This window comes from Dendropsophus ebraccatus, chromosome 1 (assembly GCF_027789765.1).
Source record: "Dendropsophus ebraccatus isolate aDenEbr1 chromosome 1, aDenEbr1.pat, whole genome shotgun sequence".
Classification (NCBI taxonomy): domain Eukaryota; kingdom Metazoa; phylum Chordata; class Amphibia; order Anura; family Hylidae; genus Dendropsophus; species Dendropsophus ebraccatus.
This window is the reverse complement of record NC_091454.1, coordinates 208,355,241-208,379,210: the sequence shown is the minus strand read 5'-3', so window position 1 is coordinate 208,379,210 and position 23,970 is coordinate 208,355,241. Positions and strand designations below refer to the sequence as shown.

The 23,970-nt window shown below is 49.1% G+C and overlaps 43 non-coding genes and 1 pseudogene across 43 annotated transcripts; 22 read left to right on the top strand and 22 right to left on the bottom strand.

Annotated features, from left to right (window-relative positions):
* Window positions 1–339: 339 nt before the first annotated feature.
* Window positions 340–453, bottom strand: LOC138781682 (U5 spliceosomal RNA). Its single transcript, XR_011361499.1, has one exon. It is a non-coding gene; the product is annotated as a U5 spliceosomal RNA (small nuclear RNA).
* Window positions 454–701: 248 nt separating this feature from the next.
* Window positions 702–842, top strand: LOC138780953 (U4 spliceosomal RNA). The gene has a single exon (XR_011361373.1). It is a non-coding gene; the product is annotated as a U4 spliceosomal RNA (small nuclear RNA).
* A 540-nt stretch (window positions 843–1,382) lies between these two features.
* Window positions 1,383–1,496, bottom strand: LOC138781671 (U5 spliceosomal RNA). The gene has a single exon (XR_011361498.1). It is a non-coding gene; the product is annotated as a U5 spliceosomal RNA (small nuclear RNA).
* Window positions 1,497–1,744: 248 nt separating this feature from the next.
* On the top strand, window positions 1,745–1,885 carry LOC138781266 (U4 spliceosomal RNA). Its single transcript, XR_011361457.1, has one exon. It is a non-coding gene; the product is annotated as a U4 spliceosomal RNA (small nuclear RNA).
* Window positions 1,886–2,426: 541 nt separating this feature from the next.
* Window positions 2,427–2,540, bottom strand: LOC138781660 (U5 spliceosomal RNA). The gene has a single exon (XR_011361497.1). It is a non-coding gene; the product is annotated as a U5 spliceosomal RNA (small nuclear RNA).
* A 248-nt stretch (window positions 2,541–2,788) lies between these two features.
* On the top strand, window positions 2,789–2,929 carry LOC138780940 (U4 spliceosomal RNA). The gene has a single exon (XR_011361372.1). It is a non-coding gene; the product is annotated as a U4 spliceosomal RNA (small nuclear RNA).
* A 540-nt stretch (window positions 2,930–3,469) lies between these two features.
* On the bottom strand, window positions 3,470–3,583 carry LOC138781649 (U5 spliceosomal RNA). The gene has a single exon (XR_011361496.1). It is a non-coding gene; the product is annotated as a U5 spliceosomal RNA (small nuclear RNA).
* A 248-nt stretch (window positions 3,584–3,831) lies between these two features.
* Window positions 3,832–3,972, top strand: LOC138780929 (U4 spliceosomal RNA). Its single transcript, XR_011361371.1, has one exon. It is a non-coding gene; the product is annotated as a U4 spliceosomal RNA (small nuclear RNA).
* A 540-nt stretch (window positions 3,973–4,512) lies between these two features.
* Window positions 4,513–4,626, bottom strand: LOC138781638 (U5 spliceosomal RNA). Its single transcript, XR_011361495.1, has one exon. It is a non-coding gene; the product is annotated as a U5 spliceosomal RNA (small nuclear RNA).
* A 248-nt stretch (window positions 4,627–4,874) lies between these two features.
* Window positions 4,875–5,015, top strand: LOC138780918 (U4 spliceosomal RNA). Its single transcript, XR_011361370.1, has one exon. It is a non-coding gene; the product is annotated as a U4 spliceosomal RNA (small nuclear RNA).
* Window positions 5,016–5,556: 541 nt separating this feature from the next.
* Window positions 5,557–5,670, bottom strand: LOC138781627 (U5 spliceosomal RNA). The gene has a single exon (XR_011361494.1). It is a non-coding gene; the product is annotated as a U5 spliceosomal RNA (small nuclear RNA).
* Window positions 5,671–5,918: 248 nt separating this feature from the next.
* Window positions 5,919–6,059, top strand: LOC138780907 (U4 spliceosomal RNA). Its single transcript, XR_011361369.1, has one exon. It is a non-coding gene; the product is annotated as a U4 spliceosomal RNA (small nuclear RNA).
* A 540-nt stretch (window positions 6,060–6,599) lies between these two features.
* On the bottom strand, window positions 6,600–6,713 carry LOC138781616 (U5 spliceosomal RNA). Its single transcript, XR_011361493.1, has one exon. It is a non-coding gene; the product is annotated as a U5 spliceosomal RNA (small nuclear RNA).
* A 248-nt stretch (window positions 6,714–6,961) lies between these two features.
* LOC138780896 (U4 spliceosomal RNA) lies at window positions 6,962–7,102 on the top strand. The gene has a single exon (XR_011361368.1). It is a non-coding gene; the product is annotated as a U4 spliceosomal RNA (small nuclear RNA).
* Window positions 7,103–7,642: 540 nt separating this feature from the next.
* On the bottom strand, window positions 7,643–7,756 carry LOC138781605 (U5 spliceosomal RNA). Its single transcript, XR_011361492.1, has one exon. It is a non-coding gene; the product is annotated as a U5 spliceosomal RNA (small nuclear RNA).
* A 248-nt stretch (window positions 7,757–8,004) lies between these two features.
* On the top strand, window positions 8,005–8,145 carry LOC138780884 (U4 spliceosomal RNA). Its single transcript, XR_011361367.1, has one exon. It is a non-coding gene; the product is annotated as a U4 spliceosomal RNA (small nuclear RNA).
* Window positions 8,146–8,686: 541 nt separating this feature from the next.
* Window positions 8,687–8,801, bottom strand: LOC138781806 (U5 spliceosomal RNA). Its single transcript, XR_011361529.1, has one exon. It is a non-coding gene; the product is annotated as a U5 spliceosomal RNA (small nuclear RNA).
* Window positions 8,802–9,049: 248 nt separating this feature from the next.
* LOC138781188 (U4 spliceosomal RNA) lies at window positions 9,050–9,190 on the top strand. Its single transcript, XR_011361450.1, has one exon. It is a non-coding gene; the product is annotated as a U4 spliceosomal RNA (small nuclear RNA).
* Window positions 9,191–9,730: 540 nt separating this feature from the next.
* On the bottom strand, window positions 9,731–9,844 carry LOC138781486 (U5 spliceosomal RNA). Its single transcript, XR_011361481.1, has one exon. It is a non-coding gene; the product is annotated as a U5 spliceosomal RNA (small nuclear RNA).
* A 248-nt stretch (window positions 9,845–10,092) lies between these two features.
* On the top strand, window positions 10,093–10,233 carry LOC138780871 (U4 spliceosomal RNA). The gene has a single exon (XR_011361364.1). It is a non-coding gene; the product is annotated as a U4 spliceosomal RNA (small nuclear RNA).
* Window positions 10,234–10,773: 540 nt separating this feature from the next.
* LOC138781594 (U5 spliceosomal RNA) lies at window positions 10,774–10,887 on the bottom strand. The gene has a single exon (XR_011361491.1). It is a non-coding gene; the product is annotated as a U5 spliceosomal RNA (small nuclear RNA).
* Window positions 10,888–11,135: 248 nt separating this feature from the next.
* LOC138780865 (U4 spliceosomal RNA) lies at window positions 11,136–11,276 on the top strand. The gene has a single exon (XR_011361362.1). It is a non-coding gene; the product is annotated as a U4 spliceosomal RNA (small nuclear RNA).
* A 540-nt stretch (window positions 11,277–11,816) lies between these two features.
* Window positions 11,817–11,931, bottom strand: LOC138781804 (U5 spliceosomal RNA). Its single transcript, XR_011361527.1, has one exon. It is a non-coding gene; the product is annotated as a U5 spliceosomal RNA (small nuclear RNA).
* A 248-nt stretch (window positions 11,932–12,179) lies between these two features.
* Window positions 12,180–12,320, top strand: LOC138781178 (U4 spliceosomal RNA). Its single transcript, XR_011361449.1, has one exon. It is a non-coding gene; the product is annotated as a U4 spliceosomal RNA (small nuclear RNA).
* Window positions 12,321–12,860: 540 nt separating this feature from the next.
* LOC138781475 (U5 spliceosomal RNA) lies at window positions 12,861–12,974 on the bottom strand. Its single transcript, XR_011361480.1, has one exon. It is a non-coding gene; the product is annotated as a U5 spliceosomal RNA (small nuclear RNA).
* A 248-nt stretch (window positions 12,975–13,222) lies between these two features.
* LOC138781070 (U4 spliceosomal RNA) lies at window positions 13,223–13,363 on the top strand. Its single transcript, XR_011361388.1, has one exon. It is a non-coding gene; the product is annotated as a U4 spliceosomal RNA (small nuclear RNA).
* A 540-nt stretch (window positions 13,364–13,903) lies between these two features.
* LOC138781464 (U5 spliceosomal RNA) lies at window positions 13,904–14,017 on the bottom strand. Its single transcript, XR_011361479.1, has one exon. It is a non-coding gene; the product is annotated as a U5 spliceosomal RNA (small nuclear RNA).
* Window positions 14,018–14,265: 248 nt separating this feature from the next.
* LOC138781133 (U4 spliceosomal RNA) lies at window positions 14,266–14,406 on the top strand. Its single transcript, XR_011361441.1, has one exon. It is a non-coding gene; the product is annotated as a U4 spliceosomal RNA (small nuclear RNA).
* A 540-nt stretch (window positions 14,407–14,946) lies between these two features.
* On the bottom strand, window positions 14,947–15,060 carry LOC138781583 (U5 spliceosomal RNA). The gene has a single exon (XR_011361490.1). It is a non-coding gene; the product is annotated as a U5 spliceosomal RNA (small nuclear RNA).
* A 248-nt stretch (window positions 15,061–15,308) lies between these two features.
* Window positions 15,309–15,449, top strand: LOC138781233 (U4 spliceosomal RNA). Its single transcript, XR_011361454.1, has one exon. It is a non-coding gene; the product is annotated as a U4 spliceosomal RNA (small nuclear RNA).
* A 540-nt stretch (window positions 15,450–15,989) lies between these two features.
* On the bottom strand, window positions 15,990–16,103 carry LOC138781531 (U5 spliceosomal RNA). The gene has a single exon (XR_011361485.1). It is a non-coding gene; the product is annotated as a U5 spliceosomal RNA (small nuclear RNA).
* Window positions 16,104–16,351: 248 nt separating this feature from the next.
* LOC138781137 (U4 spliceosomal RNA) lies at window positions 16,352–16,492 on the top strand. The gene has a single exon (XR_011361442.1). It is a non-coding gene; the product is annotated as a U4 spliceosomal RNA (small nuclear RNA).
* A 541-nt stretch (window positions 16,493–17,033) lies between these two features.
* Window positions 17,034–17,147, bottom strand: LOC138781564 (U5 spliceosomal RNA). The gene has a single exon (XR_011361488.1). It is a non-coding gene; the product is annotated as a U5 spliceosomal RNA (small nuclear RNA).
* Window positions 17,148–17,394: 247 nt separating this feature from the next.
* LOC138781310 (U4 spliceosomal RNA) lies at window positions 17,395–17,535 on the top strand. The gene has a single exon (XR_011361465.1). It is a non-coding gene; the product is annotated as a U4 spliceosomal RNA (small nuclear RNA).
* A 540-nt stretch (window positions 17,536–18,075) lies between these two features.
* Window positions 18,076–18,189, bottom strand: LOC138781519 (U5 spliceosomal RNA). The gene has a single exon (XR_011361484.1). It is a non-coding gene; the product is annotated as a U5 spliceosomal RNA (small nuclear RNA).
* A 248-nt stretch (window positions 18,190–18,437) lies between these two features.
* On the top strand, window positions 18,438–18,578 carry LOC138780860 (U4 spliceosomal RNA). The gene has a single exon (XR_011361359.1). It is a non-coding gene; the product is annotated as a U4 spliceosomal RNA (small nuclear RNA).
* Window positions 18,579–19,516: 938 nt separating this feature from the next.
* LOC138781553 (U5 spliceosomal RNA) lies at window positions 19,517–19,630 on the bottom strand. The gene has a single exon (XR_011361487.1). It is a non-coding gene; the product is annotated as a U5 spliceosomal RNA (small nuclear RNA).
* A 248-nt stretch (window positions 19,631–19,878) lies between these two features.
* Window positions 19,879–20,020, top strand: LOC138781431 (U4 spliceosomal RNA). Its single transcript, XR_011361477.1, has one exon. It is a non-coding gene; the product is annotated as a U4 spliceosomal RNA (small nuclear RNA).
* Window positions 20,021–20,574: 554 nt separating this feature from the next.
* Window positions 20,575–20,689, bottom strand: LOC138781813 (U5 spliceosomal RNA). The gene has a single exon (XR_011361535.1). It is a non-coding gene; the product is annotated as a U5 spliceosomal RNA (small nuclear RNA).
* A 247-nt stretch (window positions 20,690–20,936) lies between these two features.
* On the top strand, window positions 20,937–21,077 carry LOC138781420 (U4 spliceosomal RNA). Its single transcript, XR_011361476.1, has one exon. It is a non-coding gene; the product is annotated as a U4 spliceosomal RNA (small nuclear RNA).
* Window positions 21,078–21,616: 539 nt separating this feature from the next.
* Window positions 21,617–21,730, bottom strand: LOC138781542 (U5 spliceosomal RNA). Its single transcript, XR_011361486.1, has one exon. It is a non-coding gene; the product is annotated as a U5 spliceosomal RNA (small nuclear RNA).
* Window positions 21,731–21,973: 243 nt separating this feature from the next.
* Window positions 21,974–22,117, top strand: LOC138781366 (U4 spliceosomal RNA). The gene has a single exon (XR_011361470.1). It is a non-coding gene; the product is annotated as a U4 spliceosomal RNA (small nuclear RNA).
* Window positions 22,118–22,654: 537 nt separating this feature from the next.
* On the bottom strand, window positions 22,655–22,767 carry LOC138781805 (U5 spliceosomal RNA). The gene has a single exon (XR_011361528.1). It is a non-coding gene; the product is annotated as a U5 spliceosomal RNA (small nuclear RNA).
* A 248-nt stretch (window positions 22,768–23,015) lies between these two features.
* Window positions 23,016–23,097, top strand: LOC138781442 (U4 spliceosomal RNA; annotated as a pseudogene).
* The last annotated feature ends 873 nt before the right edge of the window (window positions 23,098–23,970 follow it).

The window sequence follows — 23,970 nt, the reverse complement described above, 5'->3', positions numbered from 1 at the left end:
AGCTTTGGCTGCCCGGGATCCTTTAATTTGGGTCTGTAGCAAGTCAGGGGGAAAATATAGGGCCTGAAGTGTCCCCCAAAGAAAATGCTTGAGGCGAGTGCTTATCGCCATCTGGGGCAGAAGAGTCCTTATTTAAGTGAACAATTGCTTACCACTTGCCAGTCTTCTTTGGCTCCAAGTCGGCATTGCTGCGGGGCCATGGTGGTCATCTTGCAGAGAATTCCCAGACGCTCTGTCAAGTGGGTGGAGCTATGCAAATTTATCCCGCTCTTCCTCTGCGTCAAAAATTCCTCAACTCAAAGATCCACAGTGGAGGAGCCCTCAGAAGGAAAGACTTGAGATGTTGATGAAAATAATCCCTGCAGGTAGATCCCTGTTCAGGATTGATCCTCTCCACGGAAACCTGTAGTAAAAGGTGAAAGATTTACAGGTTCTGAAGAGAAACCAGAGCATCTTGAGTATTAACAACAACAGCAGAAGAAGAGGAAGCAGGGAGTAGCTTGCCATGTGTGCTTGGCAGGCCAAAAAGGGGAAGGGCGTTGCCGTGAAGGAGAGAACAAAGGGGCCTGCAGCCCTGATTCCTCAGTGGGACAACTCCCAGAATGCCTTGCAGCAGGGGAAGGGAGGGCTCCTTTGAGTTTAGCCACGGCTTTAACGAGCTGTCCCTGGGAGGGGTGAATTTTGGCTGCCCGGCATCCTTTAGCTTTGCGCAGTGGCAGTATCATAGCCCATGAGGTTAAACCGAGGCGTGATTATTGCTAATTGAAAACTTTTCCCAATACCCCGCCATGATGACTTGAAATACAGTCAGCATCGGCAATTTTTGCTGGTCTCTCAGGAGACTTTATCTCAAGTATTAACAACAGAAAGAGAAAAAAGTTTGCCATGTATTCTCGGCGGGCAAAATAAAAAAGGGGAAAGGGAGAAAAAAGCATTCCATCAGGCAGTTGCCAATCCTGTCGTTTTTCAGTATTCCAGGACGCCTTGCAGCGGGGAAGGGTGGGCTCATTTGACACTTGGATGAGCTGTCCCTGGGAGAGGTGAGCTTTGGCTGCCCGGGATCCTTTAGTTTGGGTCTGTAGCAAGTCAGGGGGAAAATATAGGGCCTGAAACGTCCCCCAAAGAAAATGCTTGAGGCGAGTGCTTATCACCATCTGGGGCAGAAGAGTCCTTATTTAAGTGAACAATTGCTTACCACTTGCCAGTCTTCTTTGGCTCCAAGTCGGCATTGCTGCGGGGCCATGGTGGTCATCTTGCAGAGAATTCCCAGCCGCTCTGTCAAGTGGGTGGAGCTATGCAAATTTATCCCGCTCTTCCTCTGCGTCAAAAATTCCTCAACTCAAAGATCCACAGTGGAGGAGCCCTCAGAAGGAAAGACTTGAGATGTTGATGAAAATAATCCCTGCAGGTAGATCCCTGTTCAGGATTGATCCTCTCCACGGAAACCTGTAGTAAAAGGTGAAAGATTTACAGGTTCTGAAGAGAAACCAGAGCATCTTGAGTATTAACAACAACAGCAGAAGAAGAGGAAGCAGGGAGTAGCTTGCCATGTGTGCTTGGCAGGCCAAAAAGGGGAAGGGCGTTGCCGTGAAGGAGAGAACAAAGGGGCCTGCAGCCCCGATTCCTCAGTGGGACAACTCCCAGAATGCCTTGCAGCAGGGGAAGGGAGGGCTCCTTTGAGTTTAGCCACGGCTTTAACGAGCTGTCCCTGGGAGGGGTGAATTTTGGCTGCCCAGCATCCTTTAGCTTTGCGCAGTGGCAGTATCATAGCCCATGAGGTTAAACCGAGGCGTGATTATTGCTAATTGAAAACTTTTCCCAATACCCCGCCATGATGACTTGAAATACAGTCAGCATCGGCAAGTTTTGCTGGTCTCTCAGGAGACTTTATCTCAAGTATTAACAACAGAAAGAGAAAAAAGTTTGCCATGTATTCTCGGCGGGCAAAATAAAAAAGGGGAAAGGGAGAAAAAAGCATTCCATCAGGCCAGTTGCCAATCCTGTCGTTTTTCAGTATTCCAGGACGCCTTGCAGCGGGGAAGGGTGGGCTCATTTGACACTTGGATGAGCTGTCCCTGGGAGAGGTGAGCTTTGGCTGCCCGGGATCCTTTAGTTTGGGTCTGTAGCAAGTCAGGGGGAAAATATAGGGCCTGAAACGTCCCCCAAAGAAAATGCTTGAGGCGAGTGCTTATCACCATCTGGGGCAGAAGAGTCCTTATTTAAGTGAACAATTGCTTACCACTTGCCAGTCTTCTTTGGCTCCAAGTCGGCATTGCTGCGGGGCCATGGTGGTCATCTTGCAGAGAATTCCCAGCCGCTCTGTCAAGTGGGTGGAGCTATGCAAATTTATCCCGCTCTTCCTCTGCGTCAAAAATTCCTCAACTCAAAGATCCACAGTGGAGGAGCCCTCAGAAGGAAAGACTTGAGATGTTGATGAAAATAATCCCTGCAGGTAGATCCCTGTTCAGGATTGATCCTCTCCACGGAAACCTGTAGTAAAAGGTGAAAGATTTACAGGTTCTGAAGAGAAACCAGAGCATCTTGAGTATTAACAACAACAGCAGAAGAAGAGGAAGCAGGGAGTAGCTTGCCATGTGTGCTTGGCAGGCCAAAAAGGGGAAGGGCGTTGCCGTGAAGGAGAGAACAAAGGGGCCTGCAGCCCCGATTCCTCAGTGGGACAACTCCCAGAATGCCTTGCAGCAGGGGAAGGGAGGGCTCCTTTGAGTTTAGCCACGGCTTTAACGAGCTGTCCCTGGGAGGGGTGAATTTTGGCTGCCCAGCATCCTTTAGCTTTGCGCAGTGGCAGTATCATAGCCCATGAGGTTAAACCGAGGCGTGATTATTGCTAATTGAAAACTTTTCCCAATACCCCGCCATGATGACTTGAAATACAGTCAGCATCGGCAATTTTTGCTGGTCTCTCAGGAGACTTTATCTCAAGTATTAACAACAGAAAGAGAAAAAAGTTTGCCATGTATTCTCGGCGGGCAAAATAAAAAAGGGGAAAGGGAGAAAAAAGCATTCCATCAGCCAGTTGCCAATCCTGTCGTTTTTCAGTATTCCAGGACGCCTTGCAGCGGGGAAGGGTGGGCTCATTTGACACTTGGATGAGCTGTCCCTGGGAGAGGTGAGCTTTGGCTGCCCGGGATCCTTTAGTTTGGGTCTGTAGCAAGTCAGGGGGAAAATATAGGGCCTGAAACGTCCCCCAAAGAAAATGCTTGAGGCGAGTGCTTATCACCATCTGGGGCAGAAGAGTCCTTATTTAAGTGAACAATTGCTTACCACTTGCCAGTCTTCTTTGGCTCCAAGTCGGCATTGCTGCGGGGCCATGGTGGTCATCTTGCAGAGAATTCCCAGCCGCTCTGTCAAGTGGGTGGAGCTATGCAAATTTATCCCGCTCTTCCTCTGCGTCAAAAATTCCTCAACTCAAAGATCCACAGTGGAGGAGCCCTCAGAAGGAAAGACTTGAGATGTTGATGAAAATAATCCCTGCAGGTAGATCCCTGTTCAGGATTGATCCTCTCCACGGAAACCTGTAGTAAAAGGTGAAAGATTTACAGGTTCTGAAGAGAAACCAGAGCATCTTGAGTATTAACAACAACAGCAGAAGAAGAGGAAGCAGGGAGTAGCTTGCCATGTGTGCTTGGCAGGCCAAAAAGGGGAAGGGCGTTGCCGTGAAGGAGAGAACAAAGGGGCCTGCAGCCCCGATTCCTCAGTGGGACAACTCCCAGAATGCCTTGCAGCAGGGGAAGGGAGGGCTCCTTTGAGTTTAGCCACGGCTTTAACGAGCTGTCCCTGGGAGGGGTGAATTTTGGCTGCCCAGCATCCTTTAGCTTTGCGCAGTGGCAGTATCATAGCCCATGAGGTTAAACCGAGGCGTGATTATTGCTAATTGAAAACTTTTCCCAATACCCCGCCATGATGACTTGAAATACAGTCAGCATCGGCAATTTTTGCTGGTCTCTCAGGAGACTTTATCTCAAGTATTAACAACAGAAAGAGAAAAAAGTTTGCCATGTATTCTCGGCGGGCAAAATAAAAAAGGGGAAAGGGAGAAAAAAGCATTCCATCAGCCAGTTGCCAATCCTGTCGTTTTTCAGTATTCCAGGACGCCTTGCAGCGGGGAAGGGTGGGCTCATTTGACACTTGGATGAGCTGTCCCTGGGAGAGGTGAGCTTTGGCTGCCCGGGATCCTTTAGTTTGGGTCTGTAGCAAGTCAGGGGGAAAATATAGGGCCTGAAACGTCCCCCAAAGAAAATGCTTGAGGCGAGTGCTTATCACCATCTGGGGCAGAAGAGTCCTTATTTAAGTGAACAATTGCTTACCACTTGCCAGTCTTCTTTGGCTCCAAGTCGGCATTGCTGCGGGGCCATGGTGGTCATCTTGCAGAGAATTCCCAGCCGCTCTGTCAAGTGGGTGGAGCTATGCAAATTTATCCCGCTCTTCCTCTGCGTCAAAAATTCCTCAACTCAAAGATCCACAGTGGAGGAGCCCTCAGAAGGAAAGACTTGAGATGTTGATGAAAATAATCCCTGCAGGTAGATCCCTGTTCAGGATTGATCCTCTCCACGGAAACCTGTAGTAAAAGGTGAAAGATTTACAGGTTCTGAAGAGAAACCAGAGCATCTTGAGTATTAACAACAACAGCAGAAGAAGAGGAAGCAGGGAGTAGCTTGCCATGTGTGCTTGGCAGGCCAAAAAGGGGAAGGGCGTTGCCGTGAAGGAGAGAACAAAGGGGCCTGCAGCCCCGATTCCTCAGTGGGACAACTCCCAGAATGCCTTGCAGCAGGGGAAGGGAGGGCTCCTTTGAGTTTAGCCACGGCTTTAACGAGCTGTCCCTGGGAGGGGTGAATTTTGGCTGCCCAGCATCCTTTAGCTTTGCGCAGTGGCAGTATCATAGCCCATGAGGTTAAACCGAGGCGTGATTATTGCTAATTGAAAACTTTTCCCAATACCCCGCCATGATGACTTGAAATACAGTCAGCATCGGCAATTTTTGCTGGTCTCTCAGGAGACTTTATCTCAAGTATTAACAACAGAAAGAGAAAAAAGTTTGCCATGTATTCTCGGCGGGCAAAATAAAAAAGGGGAAAGGGAGAAAAAAGCATTCCATCAGGCCAGTTGCCAATCCTGTCGTTTTTCAGTATTCCAGGACGCCTTGCAGCGGGGAAGGGTGGGCTCATTTGACACTTGGATGAGCTGTCCCTGGGAGAGGTGAGCTTTGGCTGCCCGGGATCCTTTAGTTTGGGTCTGTAGCAAGTCAGGGGGAAAATATAGGGCCTGAAACGTCCCCCAAAGAAAATGCTTGAGGCGAGTGCTTATCACCATCTGGGGCAGAAGAGTCCTTATTTAAGTGAACAATTGCTTACCACTTGCCAGTCTTCTTTGGCTCCAAGTCGGCATTGCTGCGGGGCCATGGTGGTCATCTTGCAGAGAATTCCCAGCCGCTCTGTCAAGTGGGTGGAGCTATGCAAATTTATCCCGCTCTTCCTCTGCGTCAAAAATTCCTCAACTCAAAGATCCACAGTGGAGGAGCCCTCAGAAGGAAAGACTTGAGATGTTGATGAAAATAATCCCTGCAGGTAGATCCCTGTTCAGGATTGATCCTCTCCACGGAAACCTGTAGTAAAAGGTGAAAGATTTACAGGTTCTGAAGAGAAACCAGAGCATCTTGAGTATTAACAACAACAGCAGAAGAAGAGGAAGCAGGGAGTAGCTTGCCATGTGTGCTTGGCAGGCCAAAAAGGGGAAGGGCGTTGCCGTGAAGGAGAGAACAAAGGGGCCTGCAGCCCCGATTCCTCAGTGGGACAACTCCCAGAATGCCTTGCAGCAGGGGAAGGGAGGGCTCCTTTGAGTTTAGCCACGGCTTTAACGAGCTGTCCCTGGGAGGGGTGAATTTTGGCTGCCCAGCATCCTTTAGCTTTGCGCAGTGGCAGTATCATAGCCCATGAGGTTAAACCGAGGCGTGATTATTGCTAATTGAAAACTTTTCCCAATACCCCGCCATGATGACTTGAAATACAGTCAGCATCGGCAATTTTTGCTGGTCTCTCAGGAGACTTTATCTCAAGTATTAACAACAGAAAGAGAAAAAAGTTTGCCATGTATTCTCGGCGGGCAAAATAAAAAAGGGGAAAGGGAGAAAAAAGCATTCCATCAGCCAGTTGCCAATCCTGTCGTTTTTCAGTATTCCAGGACGCCTTGCAGCGGGGAAGGGTGGGCTCATTTGACACTTGGATGAGCTGTCCCTGGGAGAGGTGAGCTTTGGCTGCCCGGGATCCTTTAGTTTGGGTCTGTAGCAAGTCAGGGGGAAAATATAGGGCCTGAAACGTCCCCCAAAGAAAATGCTTGAGGCGAGTGCTTATCACCATCTGGGGCAGAAGAGTCCTTATTTAAGTGAACAATTGCTTACCACTTGCCAGTCTTCTTTGGCTCCAAGTCGGCATTGCTGCGGGGCCATGGTGGTCATCTTGCAGAGAATTCCCAGCCGCTCTGTCAAGTGGGTGGAGCTATGCAAATTTATCCCGCTCTTCCTCTGCGTCAAAAATTCCTCAACTCAAAGATCCACAGTGGAGGAGCCCTCAGAAGGAAAGACTTGAGATGTTGATGAAAATAATCCCTGCAGGTAGATCCCTGTTCAGGATTGATCCTCTCCACGGAAACCTGTAGTAAAAGGTGAAAGATTTACAGGTTCTGAAGAGAAACCAGAGCATCTTGAGTATTAACAACAACAGCAGAAGAAGAGGAAGCAGGGAGTAGCTTGCCATGTGTGCTTGGCAGGCCAAAAAGGGGAAGGGCGTTGCCGTGAAGGAGAGAACAAAGGGGCCTGCAGCCCCGATTCCTCAGTGGGACAACTCCCAGAATGCCTTGCAGCAGGGGAAGGGAGGGCTCCTTTGAGTTTAGCCACGGCTTTAACGAGCTGTCCCTGGGAGGGGTGAATTTTGGCTGCCCAGCATCCTTTAGCTTTGCGCAGTGGCAGTATCATAGCCCATGAGGTTAAACCGAGGCGTGATTATTGCTAATTGAAAACTTTTCCCAATACCCCGCCATGATGACTTGAAATACAGTCAGCATCGGCAATTTTTGCTGGTCTCTCAGGAGACTTTATCTCAAGTATTAACAACAGAAAGAGAAAAAAGTTTGCCATGTATTCTCGGCGGGCAAAATAAAAAAGGGGAAAGGGAGAAAAAAGCATTCCATCAGCCAGTTGCCAATCCTGTCGTTTTTCAGTATTCCAGGACGCCTTGCAGCGGGGAAGGGTGGGCTCATTTGACACTTGGATGAGCTGTCCCTGGGAGAGGTGAGCTTTGGCTGCCCGGGATCCTTTAGTTTGGGTCTGTAGCAAGTCAGGGGGAAAATATAGGGCCTGAAACGTCCCCCAAAGAAAATGCTTGAGGCGAGTGCTTATCACCATCTGGGGCAGAAGAGTCCTTATTTAAGTGAACAATTGCTTACCACTTGCCAGTCTTCTTTGGCTCCAAGTCGGCATTGCTGCGGGGCCATGGTGGTCATCTTGCAGAGAATTCCCAGCCGCTCTGTCAAGTGGGTGGAGCTATGCAAATTTATCCCGCTCTTCCTCTGCGTCAAAAATTCCTCAACTCAAAGATCCACAGTGGAGGAGCCCTCAGAAGGAAAGACTTGAGATGTTGATGAAAATAATCCCTGCAGGTAGATCCCTGTTCAGGATTGATCCTCTCCACGGAAACCTGTAGTAAAAGGTGAAAGATTTACAGGTTCTGAAGAGAAACCAGAGCATCTTGAGTATTAACAACAACAGCAGAAGAAGAGGAAGCAGGGAGTAGCTTGCCATGTGTGCTTGGCAGGCCAAAAAGGGGAAGGGCGTTGCCGTGAAGGAGAGAACAAAGGGGCCTGCAGCCCCGATTCCTCAGTGGGACAACTCCCAGAATGCCTTGCAGCAGGGGAAGGGAGGGCTCCTTTGAGTTTAGCCACGGCTTTAACGAGCTGTCCCTGGGAGGGGTGAATTTTGGCTGCCCAGCATCCTTTAGCTTTGCGCAGTGGCAGTATCATAGCCCATGAGGTTAAACCGAGGCGTGATTATTGCTAATTGAAAACTTTTCCCAATACCCCGCCATGATGACTTGAAATACAGTCAGCATCGGCAATTTTTGCTGGTCTCTCAGGAGACTTTATCTCAAGTATTAACAACAGAAAGAGAAAAAAGTTTGCCATGTATTCTCGGCGGGCAAAATAAAAAAGGGGAAAGGGAGAAAAAAGCATTCCATCAGCCAGTTGCCAATCCTGTCGTTTTTCAGTATTCCAGGACGCCTTGCAGCGGGGAAGGGTGGGCTCATTTGACACTTGGATGAGCTGTCCCTGGGAGAGGTGAGCTTTGGCTGCCCGGGATCCTTTAGTTTGGGTCTGTAGCAAGTCAGGGGGAAAATATAGGGCCTGAAAGCGTCCCCCAAAGAAAATGCTTGAGGCGAGTGCTTATCACCATCTGGGGCAGAAGAGTCCTTATTTAAGTGAACAATTGCTTACCACTTGCCAGTCTTCTTTGGCTCCAAGTCGGCATTGCTGCGGGGCCATGGTGGTCATCTTGCAGAGAATTCCCAGCCGCTCTGTCAAGTGGGTGGAGCTATGCAAATTTATCCCGCTCTTCCTCTGCGTCAAAAATTCCTCAACTCAAAGATCCACAGTGGAGGAGCCCTCAGAAGGAAAGACTTGAGATGTTGATGAAAATAATCCCTGCAGGTAGATCCCTGTTCAGGATTGATCCTCTCCACGGAAACCTGTAGTAAAAGGTGAAAGATTTACAAGGTTCTGAAGAGAAACCAGAGCATCTTGAGTATTAACAACAACAGCAGAAGAAGAGGAAGCAGGGAGTAGCTTGCCATGTGTGCTTGGCAGGCCAAAAAGGGGAAGGGCGTTGCCGTGAAGGAGAGAACAAAGGGGCCTGCAGCCCCGATTCCTCAGTGGGACAACTCCCAGAATGCCTTGCAGCAGGGGAAGGGAGGGCTCCTTTGAGTTTAGCCACGGCTTTAACGAGCTGTCCCTGGGAGAGGTGAATTTTGGCTGCCCAGCATCCTTTAGCTTTGCGCAGTGGCAGTATCATAGCCCATGAAGTTAAACCGAGGCGTGATTATTGCTAATTGAAAACTTTTCCCAATACCCCGCCATGATGACTTGAAATACAGTCAGCATCGGCAATTTTTGGTGGTCTCTCAGGAGACTTTATCTCAAGTATTAACAACAGAAAGAGAAAAAAGTTTGCCATGTATTCTCGGCGGGCAAAATAAAAAAGGGGAAAGGGAGAAAAAAGCATTCCATCAGCCAGTTGCCAATCCTGTCGTTTTTCAGTATTCCAGGACGCCTTGCAGCGGGGAAGGGTGGGCTCATTTGACACTTGGATGAGCTGTCCCTGGGAGAGGTGAGCTTTGGCTGCCCGGGATCCTTTAGTTTGGGTCTGTAGCAAGTCAGGGGGAAAATATAGGGCCTGAAACGTCCCCCAAAGAAAATGCTTGAGGCGAGTGCTTATCACCATCTGGGGCAGAAGAGTCCTTATTTAAGTGAACAATTGCTTACCACTTGCCAGTCTTCTTTGGCTCCAAGTCGGCATTGCTGCGGGGCCATGGTGGTCATCTTGCAGAGAATTCCCAGCCGCTCTGTCAAGTGGGTGGAGCTATGCAAATTTATCCCGCTCTTCCTCTGCGTCAAAAATTCCTCAACTCAAAGATCCACAGTGGAGGAGCCCTCAGAAGGAAAGACTTGAGATGTTGATGAAAATAATCCCTGCAGGTAGATCCCTGTTCAGGATTGATCCTCTCCACGGAAACCTGTAGTAAAAGGTGAAAGATTTACAAGTTCTGAAGAGAAACCAGAGCATCTTGAGTATTAACAACAACAGAAGAAGAAGAGGAAGCAGGGAGTAGCTTGCCATGTGTGCTTGGCAGGCCAAAAAGGGGAAGGGCGTTGCCGTGAAGGAGAGAACAAAGGGGCCTGCAGCCCCGATTCCTCAGTGGGACAACTCCCAGAATGCCTTGCAGCAGGGGAAGGGAGGGCTCCTTTGAGTTTAGCCACGGCTTTAACGAGCTGTCCCTGGGAGGGGTGAATTTTGGCTGCCCAGCATCCTTTAGCTTTGCGCAGTGGCAGTATCATAGCCCATGAGGTTAAACCGAGGCGTGATTATTGCTAATTGAAAACTTTTCCCAATACCCCGCCATGATGACTTGAAATACAGTCAGCATCGGCAATTTTTGCTGGTCTCTCAGGAGACTTTATCTCAAGTATTAACAACAGGAAGAGAAAAAAGTTTGCCATGTATTCTCGGCGGGCAAAATAAAAAAGGGGAAAGGGAGAAAAAAGCATTCCATCAGGCAGTTGCCAATCCTGTCGTTTTTCAGTATTCCAGGACGCCTTGCAGCGGGAAAGGGTGGGCTCATTTGACACTTGGATGAGCTGTCCCTGGGAGAGGTGAGCTTTGGCTGCCCGGGATCCTTTAGTTTGGGTCTGTAGCAAGTCAGGGGGAAAATATAGGGCCTGAAGCGTCCCCCAAAGAAAATGCTTGAGGCGAGTGCTTATCGCCATCTGGGGCAGAAGAGTCCTTATTTAAGTGAACAATTGCTTACCACTTGCCAGTCTTCTTTGGCTCCAAGTCGGCATTGCTGCGGGGCCATGGTGGTCATCTTGCAGAGAATTCCCAGCCGCTCTGTCAAGTGGGTGGAGCTATGCAAATTTATCCCGCTCTTCCTCTGCGTCAAAAATTCCTCAACTCAAAGATCCACAGTGGAGGAGCCCTCAGAAGGAAAGACTTGAGATGTTGATGAAAATAATCCCTGCAGGTAGATCCCTGTTCAGGATTGATCCTCTCCACGGAAACCTGTAGTAAAAGGTGAAAGATTTACAGGTTCTGAAGAGAAACCAGAGCATCTTGAGTATTAACAACAACAGCAGAAGAAGAGGAAGCAGGGAGTAGCTTGCCATGTGTGCTTGGCAGGCCAAAAAGGGGAAGGGCGTTGCCGTGAAGGAGAGAACAAAGGGGCCTGCAGCCCCGATTCCTCAGTGGGACAACTCCCAGAATGCCTTGCAGCAGGGGAAGGGAGGGCTCCTTTGAGTTTAGCCACGGCTTTAACGAGCTGTCCCTGGGAGGGGTGAATTTTGGCTGCCCAGCATCCTTTAGCTTTGCGCAGTGGCAGTATCATAGCCCATGAGGTTAAACCGAGGCGTGATTATTGCTAATTGAAAACTTTTCCCAATACCCCGCCATGATGACTTGAAATACAGTCAGCATCGGCAATTTTTGCTGGTCTCTCAGGAGACTTTATCTCAAGTATTAACAACAGAAAGAGAAAAAAGTTTGCCATGTATTCTCGGCCGGCAAAATAAAAAAGGGGAGAGGGAGAAAAAAGCATTCCATCAGGCAGTTGCCAATCCTGTCGTTTTTCAGTATTCCAGGACGCCTTGCAGCGGGAAAGGGTGGGCTCATTTGACACTTGGATGAGCTGTCCCTGGGAGAGGTGAGCTTTGGCTGCCCGGGATCCTTTAGTTTGGGTCTGTAGCAAGTCAGGGGGAAAATATAGGGCCTGAAGCGTCCCCCAAAGAAAATGCTTGAGGCGAGTGCTTATCGCCATCTGGGGCAGAAGAGTCCTTATTTAAGTGAACAATTGCTTACCACTTGCCAGTCTTCTTTGGCTCCAAGTCGGCATTGCTGCGGGGCCATGGTGGTCATCTTGCAGAGAATTCCCAGCCGCTCTGTCAAGTGGGTGGAGCTATGCAAATTTATCCCGCTCTTCCTCTGCGTCAAAAATTCCTCAACTCAAAGATCCACAGTGGAGGAGCCCTCAGAAGGAAAGACTTGAGATGTTGATGAAAATAATCCCTGCAGGTAGATCCCTGTTCAGGATTGATTCCTCTCCACGGAAACCTGTAGTAAAAGGTGAAAGATTTACAGGTTCTGAAGAGAAACCAGAGCATCTTGAGTATTAACAACAACAGCAGAAGAAGAGGAAGCAGGGAGTAGCTTGCCATGTGTGCTTGGCAGGCCAAAAAGGGGAAGGGCGTTGCCGTGAAGGAGAGAACAAAGGGGCCTGCAGCCCCGATTCCTCAGTGGGACAACTCCCAGAATGCCTTGCAGCAGGGGAAGGGAGGGCTCCTTTGAGTTTAGCCACGGCTTTAACGAGCTGTCCCTGGGAGGGGTGAATTTTGGCTGCCCAGCATCCTTTAGCTTTGCGCAGTGGCAGTATCATAGCCCATGAGGTTAAACCGAGGTGTGATTATTGCTAATTGAAAACTTTACCCAATACCCCGCCATGATGACTTGAAATACAGTCAGCATCGGCAATTTTTGCTGGTCTCTCAGGAGACTTTATCTCAAGTATTAACAACAGAAAGAGAAAAAAGTTTGCCATGTATTCTCAGCGGGCAAAATAAAAAAGGGGAAAGGGAGAAAAAAGCATTCCATCAGCCAGTTGCCAATCCTGTCGTTTTTCAGTATTCCAGGACGCCTTGCAGCGGGGAAGGGTGGGCTCATTTGACACTTGGATGAGCTGTCCCTGGGAGAGGCGAGTTTTGGCTGCCCGGGATCCTTTAGTTTGGGTCTGTAGCAAGTCAGGGGGAAAATATAGGGCCTGAAACGTCCCCCAAAGAAAATGCTTGAGGCTAGTGCTTATCACCATCTGGGGCAGAAGAGTCCTTATTTAAGTGAACAATTGCTTACCACTTGCCAGTCTTCTTTGGCTCCAAGTCGGCATTGCTGCGGGGCCATGGTGGTCATCTTGCAGAGAATTCCCAGCCGCTCTGTCAAGTGGGTGGAGCTATGCAAATTTATCCCGCTCTTCCTCTGCGTCAAAAATTCCTCAACTCAAAGATCCACAGTGGAGGAGCCCTCAGAAGGAAAGACTTGAGATGTTGATGAAAATAATCCCTGCAGGTAGATCCCTGTTCAGGATTGATCCTCTCCACGGAAACCTGTAGTAAAAGGTGAAAGATTTACAAGTTCTGAAGAGAAACCAGAGCATCTTGAGTATTAACAACAACAGAAGAAGAAGAGGAAGCAGGGAGTAGCTTGCCATGTGTGCTTGGCAGGCCAAAAAGGGGAAGGGCGTTGCCGTGAAGGAGAGAACAAAGGGGCCTGCAGCCCCGATTCCTCAGTGGGACAACTCCCAGAATGCCTTGCAGCAGGGGAAAGGAGGGCTCCTTTGAGTTTAGCCACGGCTTTAACGAGCTGTCCCTGGGAGGGGTGAATTTTGGCTGCCCAGCATCCTTTAGCTTTGCGCAGTGGCAGTATCATAGCCCATGAGGTTAAACCGAGGCGTGATTATTGCTAATTGAAAACTTTTCCCAATACCCCGCCATGATGACTTGAAATACCGTCAGCATCGGCAATTTTTGCTAGTCTCTCAGGAGACTTTATCTCAAGTATTAACAACAGAAAGAGAAAAAAGTTTGCCATGTATTCTCGGCGGGCAAAATAAAAAAGGGGAAAGGGAGAAAAAAGCATTCCATCAGCCAGTTGCCAATCCTGTCGTTTTTCAGTATTCCAGGACGCCTTGCAGCGGGGAAGGGTGGGCTCATTTGACACTTGGATGAGCTGTCCCTGGGAGAGGTGAGCTTTGGCTGCCCGGGATCCTTTAGTTTGGGTCTGTAGCAAGTCAGGGGGAAAATATAGGGCCTGAAACGTCCCCCAAAGAAAATGCTTGAGGCGAGTGCTTATCGCCATCTGGGGCAGAAGAGTCCTTATTTAAGTGAACAATTGCTTACCACTTGCCAGTCTTCTTTGGCTCCAAGTCGGCATTGCTGCGGGGCCATGGTGGTCATCTTGCAGAGAATTCCCAGCCGCTCTGTCAAGTGGGTGGAGCTATGCAAATTTATCCCGCTCTTCCTCTGCGTCAAAAATTCCTCAACTCAAAGATCCACAGTGGAGGAGCCCTCAGAAGGAAAGACTTGAGATGTTGATGAAAATAATCCCTGCAGGTAGATCCCTGTTCAGGATTGATCCTCTCCACGGAAACCTGTAGTAAAAGGTGAAAGATTTACAAGTTCTGAAGAGAAACCAGAGCATCTTGAGTATTAACAACAACAGAAGAAGAAGAGGAAGCAGGGAGTAGCTTGCCATGTGTGCTTGGCAGGCCAAAAAGGGGAAGGGCGTTGCCGTGAAGGAGAGAACAAAGGGGCCTGCAGCCCCGATTCCTCAGTGGGACAACTCCCAGAATGCCTTGCAGCAGGGGAAGGGAGGGCTCCTTTGAGTTTAGCCACGGCTTTAACGAGCTGTCCCTGGGAGGGGTGAATTTTGGCTGCCCAGCATCCTTTAGCTTTGCGCAGTGGCACTATCATAGCCCATGAGGTTAAACCGAGGCGTGATTATTGCTAATTGAAAACTTTTCCCAATACTCCGCCATGATGACTTGAAATACAGTCAGCATCGGCAATTTTTGCTGGTCTCTCAGGAGACTTTATCTCAAGTATTAACAACAGAAAGAGAAAAAAGTTTGCCATGTATTCTCGGCGGGCAAAATAAAAAAGGGGAAAGGGAGAAAAAAGCATTCCATCAGCCAGTTGCCAATCCTGTCGTATTTCAGTATTCCAGGACGCCTTGCAGCGGGGAAGGGTGGGCTCATTTGACACTTGGATGAGCTGTCCCTGGGAGAGGTGAGCTTTGGCTGCCCGGGATCCTTTAGTTTGGGTCTGTAGCAAGTCAGGGGGAAAATATAGGGCCTGAAACGTCCCCCAAAGAAAATGCTTGAGGCGAGTGCTTATCACCATCTGGGGCAGAAGAGTCCTTATTTAAGTGAACAATTGCTTACCACTTGCCAGTCTTCTTTGGCTCCAAGTCGGCATTGCTGCGGGGCCATGGTGGTCATCTTGCAGAGAATTCCCACCTGCTCTGTCAAGTGGGTGGAGCTATGCAAATTTATCCCGCTCTTCCTCTGCGTCAAAAATTCCTCAACTCAAAGATCCACAGTGGAGGAGCCCTCAGAAGGAAAGACTTGAGATGTTGATGAAAATAATCCCTGCAGGTAGATCCCTGTTCAGGATTGATCCTCTCCACGGAAACCTGTAGTAAAAGGTGAAAGATTTACAGGTTCTGAAGAGAAACCAGAGCATCTTGAGTATTAACAACAACAGCAGAAGAAGAGGAAGCAGGGAGTAGCTTGCCATGTGTGCTTGGCAGGCCAAAAAGGGGAAGGGCGTTGCCGTGAAGGAGAGAACAAAGGGGCCTGCAGCCCCGATTCCTCAGTGGGACAACTCCCAGAATGCCTTGCAGCAGGGGAAGGGAGGGCTCCTTTGAGTTTAGCCACGGCTTTAACGAGCTGTCCCTGGGAGGGGTGAATTTTGGCTGCCCAGCATCCTTTAGCTTTGCGCAGTGGCAGTATCATAGCCCATGAGGTTAAACCGAGGCGTGATTATTGCTAATTGAAAACTTTTCCCAATACCCCGCCATGATGACTTGAAATACAGTCAGCATCGGCAATTTTTTCTGGTCTCTCAGGAGACTTTATCTCAAGTATTAACAGCAGAAAGAGAAAAAAGTTTGCCATGTATTCTCGGCGGGCAAAATAAAAAAGGGGAAAGGGAGAAAAAAGCATTCCATCAGGCAGTTGCCAATCCTGTCGGTTTTCAGTATTCCAGGACGCATTGCAGCGGGGAAGGGTGGGCTCATTTGACACTTGGATGAGCTGTCCCTGGGAGAGGTGAGCTTTGGCTGCCCGGGATCCTTTAATTTGGGTCTGTAGCAAGTCAGGGGGAAAATATAGGGCCTGAAGCGTCCCCCAAAGAAAATGCTTGAGGCGAGTGCTTATCGCCATCTGGGGCAGAAGAGTCCTTATTTAAGTGAACAATTGCTTACCACTTGCCAGTCTTCTTTGGCTCCAAGTCGGCATTGCTGCGGGGCCATGGTGGTCATCTTGCAGAGAATTCCCAGCCGCTCTGTCAAGTGGGTGGAGCTATGCAAATTTATCCCGCTCTTCCTCTGCGTCAAAAATTCCTCAACTCAAAGATCCACAGTGGAGGAGCCCTCAGAAGGAAAGACTTGAGATGTTGATGAAAATAATCCCGGCAGGTAGATCCCTGTTCAGGATTGATCCTCTCCACGGAAACCTGTAGTAAAAGGTGAAAGATTTACAGGTTCTGAAGAGAAACCAGAGCATCTTGAGTATTAACAACAACAGCAGAAGAAGAGGAAGCAGGGAGTAGCTTGCCATGTGTGCTTGGCAGGCCAAAAAGGGGAAGGGCGTTGCCGTGAAGGAGAGAACAAAGGGGCCTGCAGCCCCGATTCCTCAGTGGGACAACTCCCAGAATGCCTTGCAGCAGGGGAAGGGAGGGCTCCTTTGAGTTTAGCCACGGCTTTAACGAGCTGTCCCTGGGAGGGGTTAATTTTGGCTGCCCAGCATCCTTTAGCTTTGCGCAGTGGCAGTATCATAGCCCATGAGGTTAAACCGAGGCGTGATTATTGCTAATTGAAAACTTTTCCCAATACCCTGCCATGATGACTTGAAATACAGTCAGCATCGGCAATTTTTGCTGGTCTCTCAGGAGACTTTATCTCAAGTATTAACAACAGAAAGAGAAAAAAGTTTGTCATGTATTCTCGGCTGGCAAAATAAAAAAGGGGAAAGGGAGAAAAAAAGCATTCCATCAGGCAGTTGCCAATCCTGTCGTTTTTCAGTATTCCAGGACGCCTTGCAGCGGGGAAGGGTGGGCTCATTTGACACTTGGATGAGCTGTCCCTGGGAGAGGTGAGCTTTGGCTGCCCGGGATCCTTTAGTTTGGGTCTGTAGCAAGTCAGGGGGAAAATATAGGGCCTGAAGCGTCCCCCAAAGAAAATGCTTGAGGCGAGTGCTTATCGCCATCTGGGGCAGAAGAGTCCTTATTTAAGTGAACAATTGCTTACCACTTGCCAGTCTTCTTTGGCTCCAAGTCGGCATTGCTGCGGGGCCATGGTGGTCATCTTGCAGAGAATTCCCAGCCGCTCTGTCAAGTGGGTGGAGCTATGCAAATTTATCCCGCTCTTCCTCTGCGTCAAAAATTCCTCAACTCAAAGATCCACAGTGGAGGAGCCCTCAGAAGGAAAGACTTGAGATGTTGATGAAAATAATCCCTGCAGGTAGATCCCTGTTCAGGATTGATCCTCTCCACGGAAACCTGTAGTAAAAGGTGAAAGATTTACAGGTTCTGAAGAGAAACCAGAGCATCTTGAGTATTAACAACAACAGCAGAAGAAGAGGAAGCAGGGAGTAGCTTGCCATGTGTGCTTGGCAGGCCAAAAAGGGGAAGGGCGTTGCCGTGAAGGAGAGAACAAAGGGGCCTGCAGCCCCGATTCCTCAGTGGGACAACTCCCAGAATGCCTTGCAGCAGGGGAAGGGAGGGCTCCTTTGAGTTTAGCCACGGCTTTAACGAGCTGTCCCTGGGAGAGGTGAATTTTGGCTGCCTGGCATCTTTAGCTTTGCGCAGTGGCAGTATCATAGCCCATGAGGTTAAACCGAGGCGTGATTATTGCTAATTGAAAACTTTTCCCAATACCCCGCCATGATTACTTGAAATACAGTCAACATCGGCAATTTTTGCTGGTCTCTCAGGAGACTTTATCTCAAGTATTAACAACAGAAAGAGAAAAAAGTTTGCCATGTATTCTCGGCGGGCAAAATAAAAAAAGGGAAAGGGAGAAAAAAGCATTCCATCAGCCAGTTGCCAATCCTGTCGTTTTTCAGTATTCCAGGACGCCTTGCAGCGGGGAAGGGTGGGCTCATTTGACACTTGGATGAGCTGTCCCTGGGAGAGGTGAGCTTTGGCTGCCCGGGATCCTTTAGTTTGGGTCTGTAGCAAGTCAGGGGGAAAATATAGGGCCTGAAACGTCCCCCAAAGAAAATGCTTGAGGCGAGTGCTTATCACCATCTGGGGCAGAAGAGTCCTTATTTAAGTGAACAATTGCTTACCACTTGCCAGTCTTCTTTGGCTCCAAGTCGGCATTGCTGCGGGGCCATGGTGGTCATCTTGCAGAGAATTCCCACCTGCTCTGTCAAGTGGGTGGAGCTATGCAAATTTATCCCGCTCTTCCTCTGCGTCAAAAATTCCTCAACTCAAAGATCCACAGTGGAGGAGCCCTCAGAAGGAAAGACTTGAGATGTTGATGAAAATAATCCCTGCAGGTAGATCCCTGTTCTGGATTGATCCTCTCCACGGAAACCTGTAGTAAAAGGTGAAAGATTTACAGGTTCTGAAGAGAAACCAGAGCATCTTGAGTATTAACAACAACAGCAGAAGAAGAGGAAGCAGGGAGTAGCTTGCCATGTGTGCTTGGCAGGCCAAAAAGGGGAAGGGCGTTGCCGTGAAGGAGAGAACAAAGGGGCCTGCAGCCCCGATTCCTCAGTGGGACAACTCCCAGAATGCCTTGCAGCAGGGGAAGGGAGGGCTCCTTTGAGTTTAGCCACGGCTTTAACGAGCTGTCCCTGGGAGGGGTGAATTTTGGCTGCCCAGCATCCTTTAGCTTTGCGCAGTGGCAGTATCATAGCCCATGAGGTTAAACCGAGGCGTGATTATTGCTAATTGAAAACTTTTCCCAATACCCCGCCATGATGACTTGAAATACAGTCAGCATCGGCAATTTTTGCTGGTCTCTCAGGAGACTTTATCTCAAGTATTAACAGCAGAAAGAGAAAAAAGTTTGCCATGTATTCTCGGCGGGCAAAATAAAAAAGGGGAAAGGGAGAAAAAAGCATTCCATCAGCCAGTTGCCAATCCTGTCGTTTTTCAGTATTCCAGGACGCCTTGCAGTGGGGAAGGGTGGGCTCGTTTGACACTTGGATGAGCTGTCCCTGGGAGAGGTGAGCTTTGGCTGCCCGGGATCCTTTAGTTTGGGTCTGTAGCAAGTCAGGGGGAAAATATAGGGCCTGAAGCGTCCCCCAAAGAAAATGCTTGAGGCGAGTGCTTATCGCCATCTGGGGCAGAAGAGTCCTTATTTAAGTGAACAATTGCTTACTACTTGCCAGTCTTCTTTGGCTCCAAGTCGGCATTGCTGCGGGGCCATGGTGGTCATCTTGCAGAGAATTCCCAGGCGCTCTGTCAAGTGGGTGGAGCTATGCACATTTATCCCGCTCTTCCTCTGCGTCAAAAATTCCTCAACTCAAAGATCGGCCTTATTCACACGTTCCGTAATTTACGGATCTGTATTTCCGTATCCGAGTTAGTGCACATTGAAGTCTATTGGGCTATTCACACGATCAGTAGCAGAAATGGATGAAAATCAATCCGTAAAAAAAAAAGGACATGTCCTAGTGCGGACCGGGTGCCGACCCATTTTTTTTTGCGGATCCTCTCATTGAAATCAATTGTTTACGGATTGTAACATGTTGGCATCCGTATTTCCGCAAAAAAATCCGGATGAAGTGCATTGAAAAGCAATGAGTAGTAAAAAAATGGAATTACGGAAATACGGATGGAATACGGATGGAATACAGATGTCCAATCCGCAATTTCTCACGGGTTGTTTCAGGACCAGAAAAAAATACTGAACGTGTGCATAAGGCCATCCACAGTGGAGGAGCCATCAGAAGGAAAGACTTGAGATGTTGATGAAAATAATCCCTGCAGGTAGATCCCTGTTCAGGATTGATCCTCTCCACGGAAACCTGTAGTAAAAGGTGAAAGATTTACAGGTTCTGAAGAGAAACCAGAGCATCTTGAGTATTAACAACAACAGCAGAAGAAGAAGAAGCAGGGAGTAGCTTGCCATGTGTGCTTGGCAGGCCAAAAAGGGGAAGGGCGTTGCCGTGAAGGAGAGAACAAAGGGGCCTGCAGCCCCGATTCCTCAGTGGGACAACTCCCAGAATGCCTTGCAGCAGGGGAAGGGAGGGCTCCTTTGAGTTTAGCCACGGCGTTAACGAGCTGTCCCTGGGAGGGGTCAATTTTGGATGCCCGGCATCCTTTAGCTTTGCGCAGTGTCAGTATCATAGCCCATGAGGTTAAACCGAGGTGTGATTATTGCTAATTGAAAACTTTTACCCCGATACCCCGACATGATGGACTGAAATACAGTCAGCATCGGCAATTTTTGCGGTCTCATCAGGAGACTTTATCTCCAGTATTAACAAGCAGAAAGAGGAAAAAAGTTTGCCATGTATTCTCGGCATGGGCAAAATAAAAAAGGGAGGGAGAGGGAGAAAAAAAGCATTCCATATCAGGCAGTTGCTAATCCTAGCGTTTTTCATGTATTCCAAGGACGCCTTGCAGCGGGAAGGGTGGGCTCATTTGACCACTGGATGAGCTGTCCCTGGGAGAGGTGAAGCTTTGGCTGACCGGGATCCTTTAGTTTGGGTCTGTAGCAGTCAGGGGAAAAATATAGGGCCTGAAGCGTCCCCCAAAGAAAATGCTTGAGGCGAGTGCTTATCGCCATCTGGGGGCAGAAGAGTCCTTATTTAAGTGAACAATTGCTTACACTTGCCAGTCTTCTTTGGCTCCAAGTCGGCATTGCTGCGGGGCCATGGTGGGTCATCTTGCAGAGAATTCCCAGCCGCTCTGTCAAGTGGGTGGAAGCTATGCAAATTTATCCCGCTCTTCCTCTGCGGCCAAAAATTCCTCACCTCAAAGATCCACAGTGGAGGAGCCTCAGAAGGAAAGACTTGAGATGTTGATGAAAATAATCCCTGCAGGTAGATCCCTGTTCAGGATTGATCCTCTCCACGGAAACCCTGTAGTAAAAGGTGAAAGATTTACAGGTTCTGAAGAGAAACCAGAGCATCTTGAGTATTAACAACACAGCAGAAGAAGAGGAAGCAGGGAGTAGCTTGCCATGTGTGCTTGGCAGGCCAAAAAGGGGAAGGGCGTTGCCGTGAAGGAGAGAACAAAGGGGCCTGCAGCCCCGATTCCTCAGTGGGAACAACTCCCAGAATGCCTTGCAGCAGGGGAAGGGAGGGCTCCTTTGAGTTTAGCCACGGCTTTAACGAGCTGTCCCTGGGAGGGGTGAATTTTGGCTGCCCAGCATCCTTAGCTTTGCGCAGTGGCAGTATCAATAGCCATGAGGTTAAACCGAGGCGTGATTATTGCTAATTGAAAACTTTTCCCAATACCCCGCCATGATGACTTGAAATACAGTCAGCATCGGCAATTTTTGCTGGTCTCTCAGGAGACTTTATCTCAAGTATTAACAACAGAAAGAGAAAAAAGTTTGCCATGTATTCTCGGCGGGCAAAATAAAAAAGGGGAAAGGGAAAAAAAGCATTCCATCAGGCAGTTGCCAATCCTGTCGTTTTTTCAGTATTCCAGGACGCCTTGCAGCGGGGAAGGGTGGGCTCATTTGACACTTGGATGAGCTGTCCCTGGGAGAGGTGAGCTTTGGCTGCCCGGGATCCTTTAGTTTGGGTCTGTAGCAAGTCAGGGGGAAAATATAGGCCTGAAGCGTCCCCCAAAGAAAATGCTTGAGGCGAGTGCTTATCACCATCTGGGGCAGAAGAGTCCTTATTTAAGTGAACAATTGCTTACCACTTGCCAGTCTTCTTTGGCTCCAAGTCGGCATTGCTGCGGGGCCATGGTGGTCATCTTGCAGAGAATTCCCAGCCGCTCTGTCAAGTGGGTGGAGCTATGCAAATTTATCCCGCTCTTCCTCTGCGTCAAAAATTCCTCAACTCAAAGATCCACAGTGGAGGAGCCCTCAGAAGGAAAGACTTGAGATGTTGATGAAAATAATCCCTGCAGGTAGATCCCTGTTCAGGATTGATCCTCTCCACGGAAACCTGTAGTAAAAGGTGAAAGATTTACAGGTTCTGAAGAGAAACCAGAGCATCTTGAGTTAACAACAACAGCAGAAGAAGAGGAAGCAGGAGTAGCTTGCCATGTGTGCTTGGCAGGCCAAAAAGGGGAAGGGCGTTGCCGTGAAGGAGAGACAAAGGGGCCTGCAGCCCCGATTCCTCAGTGGGACAACTCCCAGAATGCCTTGCAGCAGGGGAAGGGAGGGCTCCTTTGAGTTTAGCCACGGCTTTAACGAGCTGTCCCTGGGAGGGGTGAATTTGGCTGCCCAGCATCCTTTAGCTTTGCGCAGTGGCAGTATCATAGCCCATGAGGTTAAACCGAGGCGTGATTATTGCTAATTGAAAACATTTTCCCAATACCCCGCCATGATGACTTGAAATATACAGTCAGCATCGGCAATTTTTGCTGGTCTCTCAGGAGACTTTATCTCAAGTATTAACAACAGAAAGAGAAAAAGTTTGCCATGTATTCTCGGCGGGCAAAATACAAAAGGGGAAAGAGGAGAAAAAAGCATTCCTCAGCAGTTGCCTATCCTGTCGTTTTCAGTATTCCAGGACGCATTGCAGCGGGGAAGGGTGGGCTCATTTGACGACTGGATGAGCTGTCCGCTGGGAGAGGTGATCTTTGGCTGCCCGGGATCCTTTAGTTTGGGTCTGTAGCAAGTCAGGGGGAAAATATAGGGCCTGAAACGTCCCCCAAAGAAAATGCTTGAGGCGAGTGCTTATCACCATCTGGGGCAGAAGAGTCCTTATTTAAGTGAACAATTGCTTACCCTTGCCAGTCTTCTTTGGCTCCAAGTCGGCATTGCTGCGGGGCCATGGTGGTCATCTTGCAGAGAATTCCCAGCCGCTCTGTCAAGTGGGTGGAGCTATGCAAATTTATCCCGCTCTTCCTCTGCGTCAAAAATTCCTCAACTCAAAGATCCACAGTGGAGGAGCCCTCAGAAGGAAAGACTTGAGATGTTGATGAAATAATCCCTGCAGGTAGATCCCTGTTCAGGATTGATCCTCTCCACGGAAACCTGTAGTAAAAGGTGAAAGATTTACAGGTTCTGAAGAGAAACCAGAGCATCTTGAGTATTAACAACACAGCAGAAGAAGAGGAAGCAGGGAGTAGCTTGCCATGTGTGCTTGGCAGGCCAAAAACTGGGGAAGGGCGTTGCCGTGAAGGAGAGAACAAAGGGGCCTGCAGCCCCGATTCCTCAGTGGGACATCTCCCAGAATGCCTTGCAGCAGGGGAAGGGAGGGTCCTTTGAGTTTAGCCACGGCTTTAACGAGCTGTCCCTGGGAGGGGTGAATTTTGGCTGCCCGGCATCCTTTAGCTTTGCGCAGTGGCAGTATCATAGCCCATGAGGTTAAACCGAGGCGTGATTATTGCTAATTGAAAACTTTCCCCTCCCCCGCATGATGACTGGAAAGTACAGCTCCATCCCTTACAACTGGCACACTCCCTGGTTCTACGGGGATGTCGTCAGGTTTGTGAGGGAACACCAACTGGAGGGACTCAAGCCCGACTTGTGGAAGCCAAAAACTGTCCACAAGCTCATCAGAGCACAGGACACTATGGAGCTCGTTTCAGGGCTCACTGCGGCCACCGCAGAGACTGTATGGACTAATGTGGCTTCGGCGAAGTTGACCAACGGGCACAAGGACTTGTCTTGGATGGCCATTCAGGGGGGACTGCCTTTGAGGTCATTCATGCATGCCCGCAACCTGTGCAAGACGCGGTACTGCCCCCGGTGCCCCTTCGTGGAGGAAACATCTTTGCACCTCTTTTGGCAGTGTCCGTTTGCTCAGGGCCTGTTGGATGCCCTGGAACTTGAACTCAGTGACAGTGTGCCCAGGAACAGGCTAACGCACTGCGCGGTGCTGTACGGCCTATTCCCTGGGTATTTCGGCGATGAGGCAACCCGGGAGCCCTGGTGCCTTATGAACTGTTTTAAGGACGCTATATGGCTTGCCAGGAACCGCCTCATTTTGAAGAAGGAGAGGACGTCCTTTCTGGACTGCCGCAGGCTGGTCCACAGCCTGCTCAGAGACTGTTCCATCATGGACAGATCGGACCAGGAAGAAGAGGATTGATACCCCTCTCCTTCCCCCTCTCCCCTTGTGTTGTGTTGTCTTTCAATAAAGCTTCAGGCCTGTGATTTCCCCTCCCTACACCCCTCTTTCCCACCCCCCTTACTTGTCTGTATTGCTTTATTGTTTGTTGCTTTAGGATTGTTAAGGTATGCGGGAATGTTAGTGTAGCGGGTGGTATGATGTATAGCGTAGG